Source organism: Vidua chalybeata, chromosome 3 (genome assembly GCF_026979565.1).
Source record: "Vidua chalybeata isolate OUT-0048 chromosome 3, bVidCha1 merged haplotype, whole genome shotgun sequence".
Taxonomy (NCBI): Eukaryota; Metazoa; Chordata; class Aves; order Passeriformes; family Viduidae; genus Vidua; species Vidua chalybeata.
Window position 1 is genome coordinate 59,316,775 of NC_071532.1, and position 16,143 is coordinate 59,332,917.

The 16,143-nt window shown below is 41.4% G+C and overlaps 1 protein-coding gene across 2 annotated transcripts in view; it reads right to left on the reverse strand.

Annotated features, from left to right (window-relative positions):
* TMEM200A (transmembrane protein 200A) overlaps nt 1-8,206 on the reverse strand; it is a 51,347-nt gene extending 43,141 nt beyond the window's left edge. The window contains exons 1-2 of one of the 2 annotated variants that reach the window (XR_008430301.1): nt 7,909-8,206; nt 3,901-4,394 (exon numbers count right to left, since the gene is read on the reverse strand). The gene's annotated coding sequence lies outside the window, so the exon portion shown is untranslated. Of the gene's footprint in view, nt 1-3,900; nt 4,395-7,908 lie in introns of those variants that run through there. The other variant, XM_053939736.1, reaches the window with a different exon arrangement.
* Between the last annotated feature and the right edge of the window lie 7,937 nt (nt 8,207-16,143).

Below are 16,143 nucleotides of genomic sequence, written 5' to 3' on the forward strand. Positions count from 1 at the left end.
TATTCTCAGCTGAAAATTACCCCCTAAGCACAAACCTGAAAACAAAGATGACAAACCTACTCAGAATGATATTTTGCCTAGTAACAATTAGAATACTCTATATTAGAATATTTAGAATATATTAGAATATTGGTTATATTGTTGTATCAGTAACAATTAGAATATTCTATAAAAGAGGTAAAGAGTTTTGCCTGAGTCTAGGTCTAAACTCTGGAAGGAAGGACTGCAGAAACTAAGGCTCCCACAGACTACTTTCAGCTCCACATTCTTCCTTTGGAGTTTACCTTCCTTAACACAGGGTAAATACTTGGCAACATGCACACTGATAAAAATGGTTGTAAAAGCAAAGATTAGTTACTCTTAAAATTCTTTGGAGAAAGTAGGAAAAACCACAATGGTCACATGTCATGAAGCCATAGAATCATTTAGATTGGAGAAGACCACAGAGACTGTGAGCCCAACAATTACCTTAGTGCTGATTTCCAAGTCCACCACTAGACGACGTCTCTACATGCCACATCGAAGTGCTTTTTAAGTACCTCCAGGGATGGTGACTCAACCACTTCCCCTGGCAGCCTGTTACAATGCTTGACAACCTTTTCAGTGGAGAATTTTTTCCTAATCTATAATCACAGCATGCTATAAAAAACTGAACAACAAAACATTAACACAAACCTATACTACTTAATCTGGGCCCAGCCTCTCGTAGTCTAAGTCTGATTCTGTGATAATTGTACATTTTTTACAGGAATTATATTATGTATGTAATGCCATCTAGTCATAATCTCCAAATTTCACAGGGAAAAACCAACCGACCACCAACCTAACTGAATTTAAAAGTTCACAAGATTAAGAACTTAAATAAAAAAGAACTATGGTCTCAGCTATAACCTCTTTTCATTACCATTTCAACTGTACACCCAGTATGACAATAAAAAAAATACAACTGGCATTCTGCAAAACACAGCATTACTTGTCCTAAATCAGTAAACGCTTCTGTGTGTAATTTAATTGTTATGCATACTGGTAGCAGGCTTGGATTGAACCTGTGTCTTTCTAATATAATATAGTCTACTGAACTATGTTCCAGCAATGTATGCAGATAATCCACCATGGGCACCAGTTAATGAGGCCACGTCCTAGGAGAACAATATTGAATTAGCAAAAGAACGGCAATAAATTCAGAATAGGCGTCTGCAAAGTAATTTGAGAAGAAATGTCTTCCTGGCAAAGAGCAAAGCAAATACTTTCTAGGGGTCATAGGAAGGGTTTGGGGAAAGCACTTTGGCACTGAATTAATGCAAAGTGATTCTACTGCTCTAAAGTCTATAAACCGTATTAATAGGCAAGACAGGACTTCCCAAGAAGAGTCTGTTAGGTCTCTGGATGTTTATTATTAATATCTGCTAGCCCTTTTTGTACAGGCTATTATTACCAGGCAAATAAATGTGACATTAAGAAGCTGTCAGTTAGACGTTTATTTTGTGTCTAAGTTTTGTGCTTGTTTGGCAAACCTCTTACAATCCATTTGGGACTATGGTCACAGTATGTCAAGCTGGAAGTGACCACATCTGGTCCAACCTCCTTTCTCAAGCAGGAGAACATGGCATAGGATTGTGTCCAGACAGTTCTTCAGTATCTCCAGTGAGGGTGACTCCACACCCTCTCTGGGCAATCCGTTCCAGCCCAGTCACAGCACAGTAAAGAAATTCTTTCTCGTATTCAGCTGGAACTTCAGTTTCAGTCCATTGCCTCTCATCCTAGTGGTTTGCTCCACCAAGCAGAGCCTGGTTCCATCCTCTTGGCACCACCCTTTAGATATTTATACACATTGATGAAGTCCCCTCCCAGTCATCCTCACAGCCCTCTGCTGGACCTGCTCCAGGGGCTCCATGTCTCTCCTGTACTGAGGAGCCCAGAATTCCCCACTAGGCCTGACCAGAGCTGAATAGAGGAGCAGGATCCCCTCCCTTGTCCTACTGGCAGTGCTCTTCCTAATGCACCTCAGGATTCTGTTGGCCTTCTTTGCCACAAGGTGGCCACTCTCTTGGTGTCCCAGAATGTTGTTCCACCTCATCCACAAATTCTGTGTATCCAAGCAATGTTCCAAATTCCATTTTCCATATTACTGAAGTTACTAGTGTGATAGCAAACTGACATCACATTTCTTTTAACATAATTAAAGCAGACAATGTCTTCCAAATATAGCTTTCAACACACTACTTCTATTTAAAATTTGTGTATATTGGGATCATTGTAGTAAGATAGTTTCAGCTGAGATGGAAAAACATTCTAAAAAGTCATGGATCTCGTGGTCAGTACTGTCTGATGTCCCTAGGCACGGGCTCAGGTGGTGTCTCTTTCACACTATCACAAGGATGCCAGGGACATTTGTGGTCAAGGTCAGCTAGCACTCTCTCAGGCCGTTTCAGTCCAGAAGCTCTTTCAAAACGATCAATTTGGATATAACCATCTGAAAGACGGTTTTAACACCCACACAGAGCCAGACCACTCTGACCTCATGGCCATAAAATGTCTTGGTTTAATTAGTTTCTTTACACAGATATAGCAAAAACATATCAGAAAGAAAAATCTGTGCAAGTAGGGTAACTAAGTATTCACAATAAATACCAGTTAATTATCCAGTGTTTGAAGGATGGTCTCATTGTGCTTATTGCACTCACTGGTCTTCTGTGAGACAATGACAAATAGCATAGATCAACATGGTGATAACTTTTGGGTTTAGAGTATTAGTCTGCTTGAAAATGAAAACAACAGTTCACTTAACTTTCAAGTACTTCAAAATGCAGTATCTATCTCTCTAAGCAAACTATCCTCCTTAGCTCCCTTTCCTTTCTAATGTCTGTCTGAACTGATTTACTTACAGTGTATCTTCCGGAAGAAGTGTTTAACATCATTTTTGCAGAACATTTTACTTACTACGCAACAAAGACAGTTCATTTAAAATGCATCTCAGTGAGACAAGAATTCATCTCTCAGTTTTCCAGTCTGATATTCCATGAGATGCTTAAAAAAAGAAATACCACCACATCTTTTATTCTTACTGTTTTGTTTTGTATTGTGTTTTTTTTTTTTTTGTCTGTTTTCTGTCATCTAACTTCTTCCTACAAAAATAATAGTCACACCTCAGGTAAAACAAGCCAACTGTTAAATACACAATAATTTATAGCAAGAAGCACGCCTCTGCCAAATCTCAAACTGTATCAGGTTTATTCAGTTGACCCCACCATGACATCCATGTCAAAAAAGCACACTTGCAGAGCACGTTCCTTTTCCAAGCAGAGGGCTGCCTCACACCTTATGCATCAAGTTTGTCTAGCATAAGATCATGCAAAAGACAGCAGCTAGAGAAGCTGTTATGTACACCCTGTGCGCTCCAAGGAACAGCCCTTGGGAAAGTTTGTTTGCTGCAGTAAAATGCTGCCCCAACACACAAGGCTGCTTTCATCCCTCTTTATGAAGGGATACAGTTTATCCAACTGTATCAATGCATTGTCAAAAACATCCTTCCCATTTCACAGCCAGCATGAAGGCAGTTTCAACTGACTCAAATTTCAGCACTTTTTATCAATGGGTTTTAAAACCACAACACTGGGATGCTCAGCCCAACTGTATCTGTGAAATGGCAACTAGAAAAACCAAATTCATATAAAAAGGGATTTTTCCTCTTTGCTTCTTTGTCTTGAAACTAGATCCTATGAAAAGTAACCTATGCTATATTTTACATCTCTTGAGATTATTATTGCATGTATCTAAAGCATTCTTCATTAAAGTGACAAAATTTTGTTTTTCCTGATTCAGTAAGAGCTTCACCATTCAGCTTAGTGAGGAAAAATTAAAAGACAGTTTAGAGAAATATCTCCTTTATTTCTACTTATTTCAATTGGAGGAAAATGGTCACACTTCCAACAGAAGGAACAATTCCAGCGGTATATAAATGATAAGATGTTGATATAGAAACACAAGAGAATAAAGTGAAAATCATTTACATTTCCCATAAGACCTTTCAGAATCTTTATACACAAAAGGGTAGTTTATTACTTTATTTTCCACAAGTCTGTTTTTCCTGAAAGTCTCTGCTGTATCATTACATCTCATTTGTAATGCTCCTCAGATACCTAGTTTTGGTTAGGAGGCTTTGCACCATCCTGTCACACTTTTTTAGGTACTAAAACATGCAGAAAAAGGAACAACTTTCCCCAACTAGAAACACTGATGGATAGAGGAAATGACTGAGGAAAAAAACATCCTTCCTTCTCAGGTCTTCTGGACATAGAATCATTTTAAAACCACCACAAGCATGTTCTGCTCCTGCTGCAAATAAAAGGCTTCAAGTAGCTCTGTACTACAGGTAATCCATCCCATTTGGCTAGCTGTGCAAAAAAAAGAAAAAACTTGATTTTTAAAAGGTATCTATGAATCACGTAGTTTAAAATCATTGATCATGTAAAAAAGTACAGGAAGGAAAATGTAATTTCATTTACACTAGGAGATCAATATAATGTCAGTATTTCAGTACTAAGTTCTGTCATCAGGTCACTTGGGCTCCCTGTGGCAAGATACCCCTGTTTGAAGAGCAGTTACATATATATATGCACCTCGTACTGAATTGTCTGATGTGGAAATAGTTAATGATGGAATAGAGTAACAAGATCTTGCTTTAGAGCTAGACTGAAGCTTCAGCATGAAAGTGTAGGACAGTGCTTATTCTCGCGCTCCACAAACAGTGGACACTGAGGAGCTAGTAAAACCAGTGGGCAGAGCAACAGCAGTGTAAAACATCTGCTCAGTAGTTTAATTCAGTTATGTTGTCAACATTTCATCCTTCCATGCAACCAACAGTCCACTTAACCCACACAATCTCTGGGTAAGTAGGTTCTTATGTTTTACCCAGTAAAGAAGAAAACGAGAAACTTTACCTTACAGTGTTTTTGCTGTACAACTAATGTGCTAACCAAAACTAGAGCACAAACTCAAGGAGTACTTGCAATTTCCATTTACTTCTAGGCTTAGAGAGGATATGCAACTTCTCTAAAAAGATTTTTTACTCCTCAACTATTTAGTAGTACCTTTGAGCTACTCAAAGGCAGTTAGAAACACAGGAAGCAATACAAAGATTCTGCTGATGAATGGGCACCTGACAATGGACCTCCCTAAATCCTTACAGTAACGGATTTCTTCCCATATCCATCATAATGCAGCATCAGAATTTTTAACAATGTTTCAGAGAATAGATTGGTCTTCTTAAAGGCTTTTACATACAACTGTAATTCAAACAAGAGCATTCTACCTGGTTTTCAGCTGCCTTTCCACAAGTACTCTCCTTAGACTCTGTTTACCAGCCTCATACAGAGGTCTGAAACACCTTAAGAGATGTCTAAACTGGCATTAGAGACATATGCCTTTATGTTTCATGTCTTCCTACATTACCCTATCTTGCAACTAGAAAATTATTTGCAACTGCCCCTTTGTTCCAGTATCAGGAGATCAAACATGTAGATTACAAGTAACTGATCTGTTTATAAAGCACACTGGCACCAAATCAAATTGAGCTATCATCACTAGCTAGGACACAAAGTTCCCCTTCTACTACGATCTCTACCATTATTACAGACAAGACTGAGGATTCTACTGTTAATTTTTTAAAAATGGGCAACTATTCATGACAACAGGTTTAATATATTTTATATTATAACTTTGTCTGGTTTCAGTAATTTTAGTGGGAGTTTTCACTAATTTTTCAGCATTTCAGATTTCTGGCTCCTAAAATCTACTGAACAAAACACAAGAAGTAGCAGTCTCCTCCTGCTGTTGCATTTGATGAACTTCACTCCTTAACCAATTTTCACTTTGCATTTTCCCCTTTCACCCCTGAGAGGTGATGGCCTCCAGAGAATATATAACCCATGAGATGCGGCTGAGGTGAGCACCTGCACAAGGCACAGGTATTTTGTGTCATAGATCCAGCATTCAGCGAAGTAGAGGCAGAACACACAGAGAGGGCTTGGTCCAGGGAAGGTCCAGCAGTGCAGTTAAGACAATGAAGAGTTTCACTGAAGTTACCAGGACCTACTGCCATGTGCAATGAAGTCAGACCTTGGGTGATCATTAAGGATGAAGTTGAAACTGCATACCTGCTTGAGAGTGAGCAAACTTTTCAGTCTTTTGTCAGAGCAGGGCTTGCTTAGTCCATACTTCACAGCATTAGATTCCAACAGCCCAGTTTTTATAATCTGATTACAAAGCTTCAATAAAAATGAATTCTAGTGAGGTTATATTCAGCAAAACCATTTCTGTACATAGAATAAAATAATTCTAGTGTGCTGAACGACTGCATCAGTAGTCCAATTTTCATTTGGATCATTGTTGCAATCCAACCAAGGAGCAACAAATAAAATGTTTCTACGCCAACAAAACATAAATTATATATTATTTTATTTCCCAAATTACTAGGTAAGTACCTCATATCTTTATCCATGAGTATGTTTTTCTATTTTCAAAACAAAACACCTAATTGCAACTCATGTTTTGAATTACTAAAAATTATCTTACAATTATCTTCTAACAAGTATTCAGCTATAAGTATATTTCCTAGCAACAAAAGTACACTAAACCATTCCAAACTTGAATGACCCTTTAGCTTCATCATTAAGGAACTTTAGTTACATACAATGGAAATATAATTTTCTGGTTTAAATGTTGGAGTATTTTTCACACTTTCTACAATGCAGCACCAAAACTACTAAAAGGAAAGAAAAAAAAAAAGCACTGCTTCTTCCTATCTGGACACTTGGTTTCCATCACATGGATTGTATACACCATTTACTTAGAGAAAAATAACAGAATAGTTGCTAGTGTATTGATCTAGCATCAAGATAAGCCAGAGAAACCTTTGCTGACAGAATTTTATTGAGCAATATTGTCTTCACGTCCTAAGAGCATTATGAAGTGCAAGTCCACTACACCACTACAACTTATTTTGTAGTTCACGTTACACAGAACGCTACACTAAAGGAATACTTTTGTCTGGGTACTTTTGCCTTTGAACAATAAAACCCCTATTATTTTTCGTAACTACTGCACACAAAAGACTATTAAGTGTCAAGTAGATACAGCTACTGCAATTCCAGATCGGCACAACAGCTGCACATGTATTGAATTCAAGCGCAAACACTAACAACGTTTACGTTAGTAGGGTATCAGGAGTATCTGCCATGCACCCGAGCTGTTCGCAGTACTTTTATTTCAAAGTCTGCCTCCCCGGTAAGATTATGTCTACCCGGTGAGCGATTTATTTAGCACTGAGTTACATTCGCACGCAAGGGAATAAGGCAACCCTCTTGTCATCCCCATCTGTCTCTCATCCTTTCAGATAACCAGCACACCACCATTTTCCCCGCAAACAAAGGTTAAGGAAAGCCCAGCTCCCGTGAAAATAAAGGCAATGGGGCAACTCGCCGGGTGGGGAGCGGCACGGGGGTCGCAGCCCTGGGCAGCCCTCGGCGGAGCAGGGCCGAGCTGGGATCCCGACCGGCGGGGCAGGCGACGGCAGCACTAAAGTATTTCGGACCAAGCGCAGACAAAAGAGGGTGTGTAGCAGCTGCGCGGAGCGCGGCAGCCGCCGGCACGCCAGCCCGCTCCGTTCGGGAGGCAGAAAGTCCATTTCTGGCAGGGAAAGAGCCACCCACCCACCCGTGCCGCTTCCTCTCTGACCCTCGCCGCCGAGGGCAGGGGCGCGTCTCCCTGTGTCCCCAGCTACCGCCGGCAGGAACGCGCAGGGCGCAGCCCCTCCACTCCCGAGGAGAGGTGACGGCTGTGGGCGCGTTGAAGTTCGGGGGCGAGGGGTAGACCCCGACCAGACTCACCCCCACTCGCCTCGCCGCTTACCTGTGGGGAGGTGCCAGGTGCCCGCAGCCCTCCCGGCGCAGCGAGTAGCGGAGCTGCGCCGTGCCCGTCACACACGGGGCTTCTCCGGTGAGGCAGCGGCTGGCTCAGGGAGTGACAGGGCGGCGGCTCCCCTCGCCCTTCCCCAGCACCGTGCTCGGCGAGAGGCGGGCGGGGGCAGGCATGGCGAGCAGGCAGGAGCGGGGCCGGGGCGGTCACTGCCGGCCGGAGGAGGACGCCCGCCGCCCGGGGGCTGCGCGCCCTCCCGCCGCCAGCGCACGGTCAGCCGGAGGCGGCCTCCCCCTGCTCGCCCCGCGGCGACGGGCGGGTGCCATAGCAGCGCTCCGCGGGAGCCGCCGCGGGGGAACGGCCGCCAAGCAGCCGCCCGGGGGGGCGTGGGCGGGTGGCGGCTCCGCGGAGCAAAACTTTCCCGGCTCCTCAGCAGGGTGCCCGGGCGGCGCTCGCCCCCGGCGGGGCTGCGGGGGAGGTGGAAAGGGACGGACGCCGCTCTCACGGCCGGCCGGACCGCTCCGCTCAGCGCCGCCTGGGCTCGGCCCTCGCCGCCCGCCCGCTGCAAAGTTTCACTCCGGCCCCATCTCTATGGAAACGACCCTCTGGTTTTCCTTCGCTCCCCACGGGACGAGGCGGAGGCGGGCTCGCCAGTCGCGGCGATGGGAGGCAGCCGGGACCAGCCCAGCGGGCGCTAGGCAAGTCTGGCCGCAGGCAGCGCCCGGGATGGGACGGCAGCCGGGGAAAGGGGCGGACTGAGCCGCGGGACCGGAACGCGGTTCCTTCTCTACCTCCCGCCCCCGGGGAAGTTTGCCGGCTCCCCGAGGGAGAGCGCGGGCAGCCGAGGCCCCCTCCCGCCGGGACCTCCCCGCGCTGCTCTGCCGGCAGCCCCACCGGAGCGGCGGATTTGTAGCGCGCCCGGTTCCGCCCCGCCGGGCTCAGGGGCCGCGGCCGCAAGGGAGGAGTCACCGGCGGGGCGGCCGGGGGCGGTGGCGCGGGAGGGGAGCGCGGGGGTGTCGGTCATGGTGTCGCGGGCGCGCCTGGAGTGGGAATCAGTCTTTCCCGGCGGGAGTCGGTCTTTCCTGACGGGGCAGAGGGGAGCGGGGCCCCTCCGGGTGTGGGGCCGGGTGCTCGCCTTTCCGGACCCCGTGTGAGAGCCGGACGGAAGCCGTGGGAGCGCAGTGATTCACCGCAATGTGGGGGCTCTTTACCTCGGATGCAATTACACTTTATGATTCAGCTTTTCATTTTTACGCTTATTTTGGGGAGTTTATTTTGAGGGTGCCCGCCCACCCCTCGTGTACAGCCAGGGACTGCAAAGGTGATCTACCTGGTGCTCGCACCTTACAGTCGGGTGAGGTAATCCAGCAGATGCGCTTGGGAGAGGGAAGGACTCCAGCCTGAATGGGAGCTTTACATTTATAAGTCAAACATGTCTTTTGGGGGGGGGGGGGGGGGGGGGATAAAAACAACTCTGCACTTGGTTTGCATTGATAGCAGGTTTTATTTCATTTTTTAAAGTTGATTGGACTTAAGTGTTGCTGTTTCCTTTTATTCAATTTACCACAATTGTACTTAATGCATCTCCCAGAAAAAGAAAAATACTGAACTGGGTATAATCATATCTAATTTTTTCTCGGGAAGTGCTTTCCTCGCAACAGTCACTTAGGAATTGCCATCCATCCTGCAATAATACTTCCAATCATAAGTGACTACAATTGCTTTGTGGTTGTACAGTGTGTTGTCAGTTCTCAGTGTATGCTTTATAAAGATTATAATCCTGGTGGCTGCAGTGGTTTCTGCATTAAATACACCCTCCATTGTCACCTTATTGTGGCAAGGAGACACACATGCCTGCGATTCCAGACTAGCAAAGAGACAGGTGCTATTCCTCAGAATTTTGAAACATTGCATTTCAGCTGTTTGGCATGTTTTGTTTCAACAAGTGAAGAATCACTTTCAAGTGTCAGATTTCTATCTGTTCATTCAACTATTGCTGGATCTGTAATTTGGTTTGTGTGTGATGTAAGATGTATGTCATATCAACTGCTGAGAGGACAGGTCTGCAGGTAGTTGTGTACTTCAGAGATGTCAAATTTTGAAAGACCCAGTTGTATATCACAGAGGCAATGGATGAAAGGATAATACATGCCCACCAAATCCCAAGTAGATGTAATATCTCTACTAGAAAAAAAATCCAGAAATTTTCTTTATAATTCATAGAAAATGTCAATATGGAATAGATAGGGAAACTACACACTCCTGTGCTGTCAGTACATGATGAAATGTTGACCAGGGATGTGACGTGAAACACTGCTGGTTTCACCACTGCTCTTGTACTGCCTCTGAAAGAGCTGGGGCTTTTAAATCTAAAAGGCAAAAAAATTCTTCTTGCTACTGACCTTTCTTTTCCCTCCAACAGTGGACCTGGTAGAGTATCACCGTACCTTTCTTCTTGCTGTGATTTAGCCCCAGCTGGCAACTAAACACAACACAGCCACTCATTTGCTCTCCCCTGGTGGGATGGCAGAGAGAATCAGAAGAGCAAAAGTGGGAAAACTCATGAGCTGAGATAAAGACATTTAATAGTTAAAGCAAAAGCCACGTATGCAAGCGAAGCAAAACAAGGAATTCATTTACCACTTTCCATGGGCAGGCAGGTGTGTTCAGCCATCTCCAGGAGAGCAGGGCTCCATCACATGAGTTACAAGTCGCATAGCAGTGACTTGGAAAGACAAACGGCATCCAAACATGCCCCTCTTCCTCTTTCCTCCAGCTCTGTATGCGGAGTATGATACCATACACTACGGAATATCCATGTGATCAGTTGGAGTCAGCTACCCCAGCTATCCAGTCCCCTCCCAACTCCTTGTGCACCCCCAACATCCCCACTTGTGGATTGGAGTGAGAAGCAGAAAAGGCCTTGGCTCTTAGATAAGTACTGCTTGCAGGATTAATTAATGCATCCCCATTTTATCAACAGCACAATTCCCAACAGCTAGCCCTGTACTAGCTGTAATGAAGAAACCATCCTCATAAATCCTCAGATAATTTATGGTCTCAAGCAGTGCCCATCCTGAAAAAAAAAAAAAAAAACCCGTGTCAAGTGACAGAATGTGGTTTTTGGGGACAGAGTGAATAGTTTGGAGGACTAATTTCAGTACTGTTACTAGTCTCTAGGATAGACTTCCCCTTGCATTTGCTGTATGTGCAAAACTCACTGACAGTGAACCACATAATGGGTTTTTACATGATCTATAAGTTATATGTAGAAAAATGTAATAATTGTAATAATATGTAATAATTTATATTAGTGTAAGCAACACATTTTGTGGGAGATTTCTGTGGATTATAGTACATGAGCTGCCCACCCTAGTGACGGACATTTGGAAGATGTGTTTTGCAAGCGGATGAAGTTCAGATTTGCTACTTGCCTGTGTTGCCTGGAGCCTTCTAAAATTCTACCAATGCATTCTTAAAGATGGGTAGTGTCTGCTCCTTGTCCTAAATACAACAGTTTTATACTGACCTTAAAACTATTGATTTAAGGAATTTGCACCTGATCTGCAGTAGAAAGGAAAGAAGAGAATAAGGCCCCGAGGCTCTTCAGATCTCAGTCATCTGCACATCTCTGGAGAGTCAAACAATGTTAAGACCAATATTTCAGGCATTAAATGTCAACACTGATATTGCTAACACTCAGTAAAACAAACATTTTAGTACATAAATTATGAAAGTGGTTACTTCTGAGATAATGGTAAGAATCAGTAATTTTAGCCTCATGAGTGAAATTCTACCTTTGAAAGGCATGGAATATTTTTATTTGAAAGTTGGGATGTCAACAGTATTATACTAATTTCCCTTCCAGCCTACACCTTTCAGTTCGTGCTATGAAAAGCCATTTATTTACTGTAATAAGCAAGGCAGTGGGTGGATTAAACTGTGTCTCTTCCATAAATTTAATCGAATTAAAGAGAAAGATGGCATTCTTTTCGCTTGGGACAGGATATATTTCTAAAATCCAGATCCATTTCTACTTCAAATTTTTAAGAAATTGACACTTGACTGTCCTATGTAATAATAAGGTAAATGTGAAATATCCTGAATTGGGAACATGAATGAAACTGAAGATTGAAAGGATCCCCACTAGAGGTAAAGAGCTGTGGTCAGGTCCAGACCATTATAGTGAAAATAAATGACACCATAAGATTTTATTTTTGCTGAGACTTATTGTGGATTGTACTGTGATACTGTTATCTTATATACCTTTTTTCCCATATTATATATGAAAAGAAATTCTACATCTGTTATCTCTTTAATTCTTATTAAGACATAAAACAAATCTTCAAACCATCATTTTTGTAATAGATTTGTTCATACTCAATTTTTTGTGTAATTGACAAGAATATGGTCTTTATAAGCAGTGAGTGACTGTCAAGAATTTGTGATAAATTATCTGTTAGTCAATAAATAATAGCTGCAAACACAACTCTGCCTTAATGACTGATTTCTGCCTCTAAAAGTACAAAATCTAAGTTCTTTAATCTGTACATGAGAAAATGCTAACCCATCAAAGATTGAAATAGTTTCTTAAGTATTAAATATCAAGGCTGTTCCATGTACTCAGGACATACAAGCTAGTAACCAAAATTCAGTCATAAATGATCTGAATAATCTCACTGTCTTTCTTCAAACAAAACCCACCTTTTCTCACCATGAGAAGTTTAGAAGAGGTGTACTTACTGCTTTTTCTTATCCTATGCTATACTGGCCATATACATGCTATATACTGGCTTGTACACGCTATACTGACAGGTTAGCTCCTTGCCCTTTAGGCCAGTGTCTATTACCAAACAGCAACATGGTTAACAGGTAATTCATTGTTTGGGGTTTTTTTGCCACTAGGCCTACCAGGAGTTCATCATCAATACTAGCAGAGCTACTTCAGTGGTGTCCATGCAACACTAGTGTGAAACTCATTTTATATTGCTTTAGAAAAATCTTGAACATGACTCAGCTGCTGCAATGCCAATGCCACTGATTCTCAAGCTGACCAGTTTACTCCCTGGTTCTTGTCTGTTACACACTGTCTTTACTCAGCTGGAAGCTTTTCTGGGCAGATAGCATCTCCTCCATTTGCAGCTGTATGCCACGGAGGGAAATCAGTGAGATCCTGTTTAGCAGAAGTATGGTGCAGATATTTGATAACAGCAAAGAAAGCCAAGAAACACAGGGCCAAGAAAATGTCAGAATCATACAGAGAATCTTGGCATGTGTCACTATTTATCTTAACAATAGCTACACAGCATGCAATACTATGTAATTTGCCATTTATTGGCTTGAAACTCAACCAGTTTCTGAAACTAGTGAGAATACAGACAGAAATGTCTGCTTCCAAATGATTTGTGAGCTGTCAACAGCACTTAAATTGCTGATTTAACTTAATCCTTTCATACTTTCCAACAGTCTAACTTTTTTAAAAAGGATAGAAACTCAGCACTCCAAGTATGATGAAAGGCTATACCTATAAAAAATAAATTATGTTGGTAATTTCTTTAAGTAGAAACTCAAGGTTTTCTCCATACTAGCATTGAGAGTATATATGCCTTTTTTGTATATAAAAAAGGAATTTTCTGGAATATCTATTCTCTTATTAACAGCTGAAGTATTAAACAAGTGCTTGAATTGAGTGGGTTTTAATCTGTCTTGAAGTGGTCTAAGAAATCAGATTCTTAAATCACTGGCATAAAAAAATTTATTTTGGCTATATTTTATGAATACCTGAATATGTTAGAATGCACAATGTTGGCATCTAGTAAAAATCACAGAAATAGAACCATTATTTATTATGCACATGTAAGTGAACAGGCTCTGAACTATACACAGAATAAAGGAAATAAAATACCTGTGAAGTGGAATTCTAATGCATAGGATAGTGAGGAATTTTTTTTTCCACAGAAGTTGTTTCTTTCTTGTCAGTTTATTATTAAAGTAGCTTAAGATTCACCTATGTCTGGGAGACTTTCTCTAGCTGGCATCCTTAAGCAGCAGCACCATCTTGAAAGAAAGTTGAAAAGTAACATGCAGCTTTTATGTCCATCATATCAGAAGGACTTGATAAATAAAGTACTAGTGGAATAGTTTTTTTAAAGAAAAAATATACAGACACTTTTTCTTCCCTGCATGTAAGGTTTCCTGATACTGAATCAAAAAACACAGTTCTTCTGTTTGAGCTTTCAAGTCAAGGCAAGCAGGTGGGATGCTGGGACAGCCAATAGAGTATTCCTTTGTTGGCATAAGGATTTTCTCTGCATTTGAAATGCCAGAAATAGTGCCAGCAAACTAGAAGATGGCTTACAGGATTGCCATCTTTTCATCATTTATTTCTGGGAAGATAACAAAAAGCAACATACTGTGTGACTTAACTTACTAATTTCATAAGAAACTTCCCATGCAAGTGCTGTCATGAGCATCAGTCATACTATCTCCAGATAATATTCCACTGGGAACTTAGAGGAAGTTAGAAGTGGTGAAGCAGGACCATCTTTGAGAAAATTATTGTTGCTCTTCTGAATGAAAATCTAAGTAATGGAGAAACTGCTTCATAATTTTGAATGGTGTCACTGAAGTATTTTATATGTCATATAGTAATTATTTGTGATCATTTCAGTTGTGGTGATAGTGACTTCGGTTTTCATGCCATTCCATGCCATCCCAAATTTTTCTCACTATTGTTAGGGTGGAGAAAACTATGAAACACTAGGAGAGGTGAATAGATGACTCATTTGAAAACATACCAAATTGCATCATTAAGGGAAGTATCCATTATTCCTATGTCACATACATCCATAGAGAAAAAGCCATATCTATGTATTAAATTCAGTCTTATTATGTAAAATGTGTAAATAATTACCTACAACTGGTACCTGTACAGTTCCTAAATATTATTGTTTCTATTCAAAATAGAAACTGGAAGTGAACAACAGCTTGCTTTGTTAAGAAAGCATGAGAGTCCTTTCTGTCGTGAGGGTCTTCCTGTGTGATGCAATTATGCAAGTCTCCTGAAAAAATTAGTCCCATTGAGAGTCTAGACAGAAGTTGGCTTTTGTTTTTTGAAAGTTTGAGAAGGTGCACAAAACCTAAACATCAGGTCTTCTTGGAAATGTACTGTAAAATATCAGTCATCATTTCCAAGCTTTATGAAAAAGAGATGGTAGTTTGCTGTTCTGATACTTTTTATGCTTATTTCTAAGAGATAAATGCTGAATAATTCTGTAACAAAGACAACCAAATATGGCAATTAAAGCAGACTACTTAATGACACCAGGAAATTAACATTTCCTATGAGGATAATTATGCGAAAATGGTGTTTATGTCCAATCCAACATTTTGGTTCCAACAAAACACAAATCTATAGTCGATGTTACTTGATATTTCAGGGACTTTACTCTGTGTAAAAGATTAGTCTCTGTAATTTTTTTTTTCTCACCAATCCTCTCAACATCTGGTTTTAGATACTACCTTTTTTTTTTTTTTTTTTTTTTTTTTTTTTCAATCTGGTGTCGATTTCAGCAGGGACAGACGGTTTACTGCTTAAATGCTCAGGTAGGTTTAGAGAAGAAGGATTGCCCTGGTTCTGGTTTTTACATTTCAGTGGTGTTAGAAGCTAGAGTATGGACTCAGGGAACAGCGTTGTCTGACTTAAACTGAGGGAAGAGAGTAAAACAAAAAGTAAACACAGTAGAATTAAGGGAAATATCCAATTTTTGTTAACATGAATTCCTTTAAATTTGATACCCAAAATATTTCTCTTGATGAAGTGTGGCTTGAGCCTCCTCAAGATGCAGACACCATAAAATAAACATTTCAAGTCATACTTAACTTTAAACATGAATAAACATGTTTAAACAACTGAAAACCCTGTGGGTTTGCACAGTGTTCTGAGTAGTCTGCTAAACTGACTCAATGATGACTTGGGGTCTTTGTGCTATAAAAATAACAAGATTGGAGATTTAATTCTTATTATAGTTTTTCTAAAATATGAGTATTTAATAAAACTTACTATTTTGTAGTTTTCAGAGTTCAGTTTAGCCCAGCAGTAAGGTCTTCAGATACTCTGCTTGTTCTCCTCAGGAGCTGTTCTGAAACAGTGGAGAAATGTTTTAAACCCTGAAGGAAAGCAGACAGTGACTTCATGCCTTTTGGATTTGGGTCTGCATGAGAGCTATT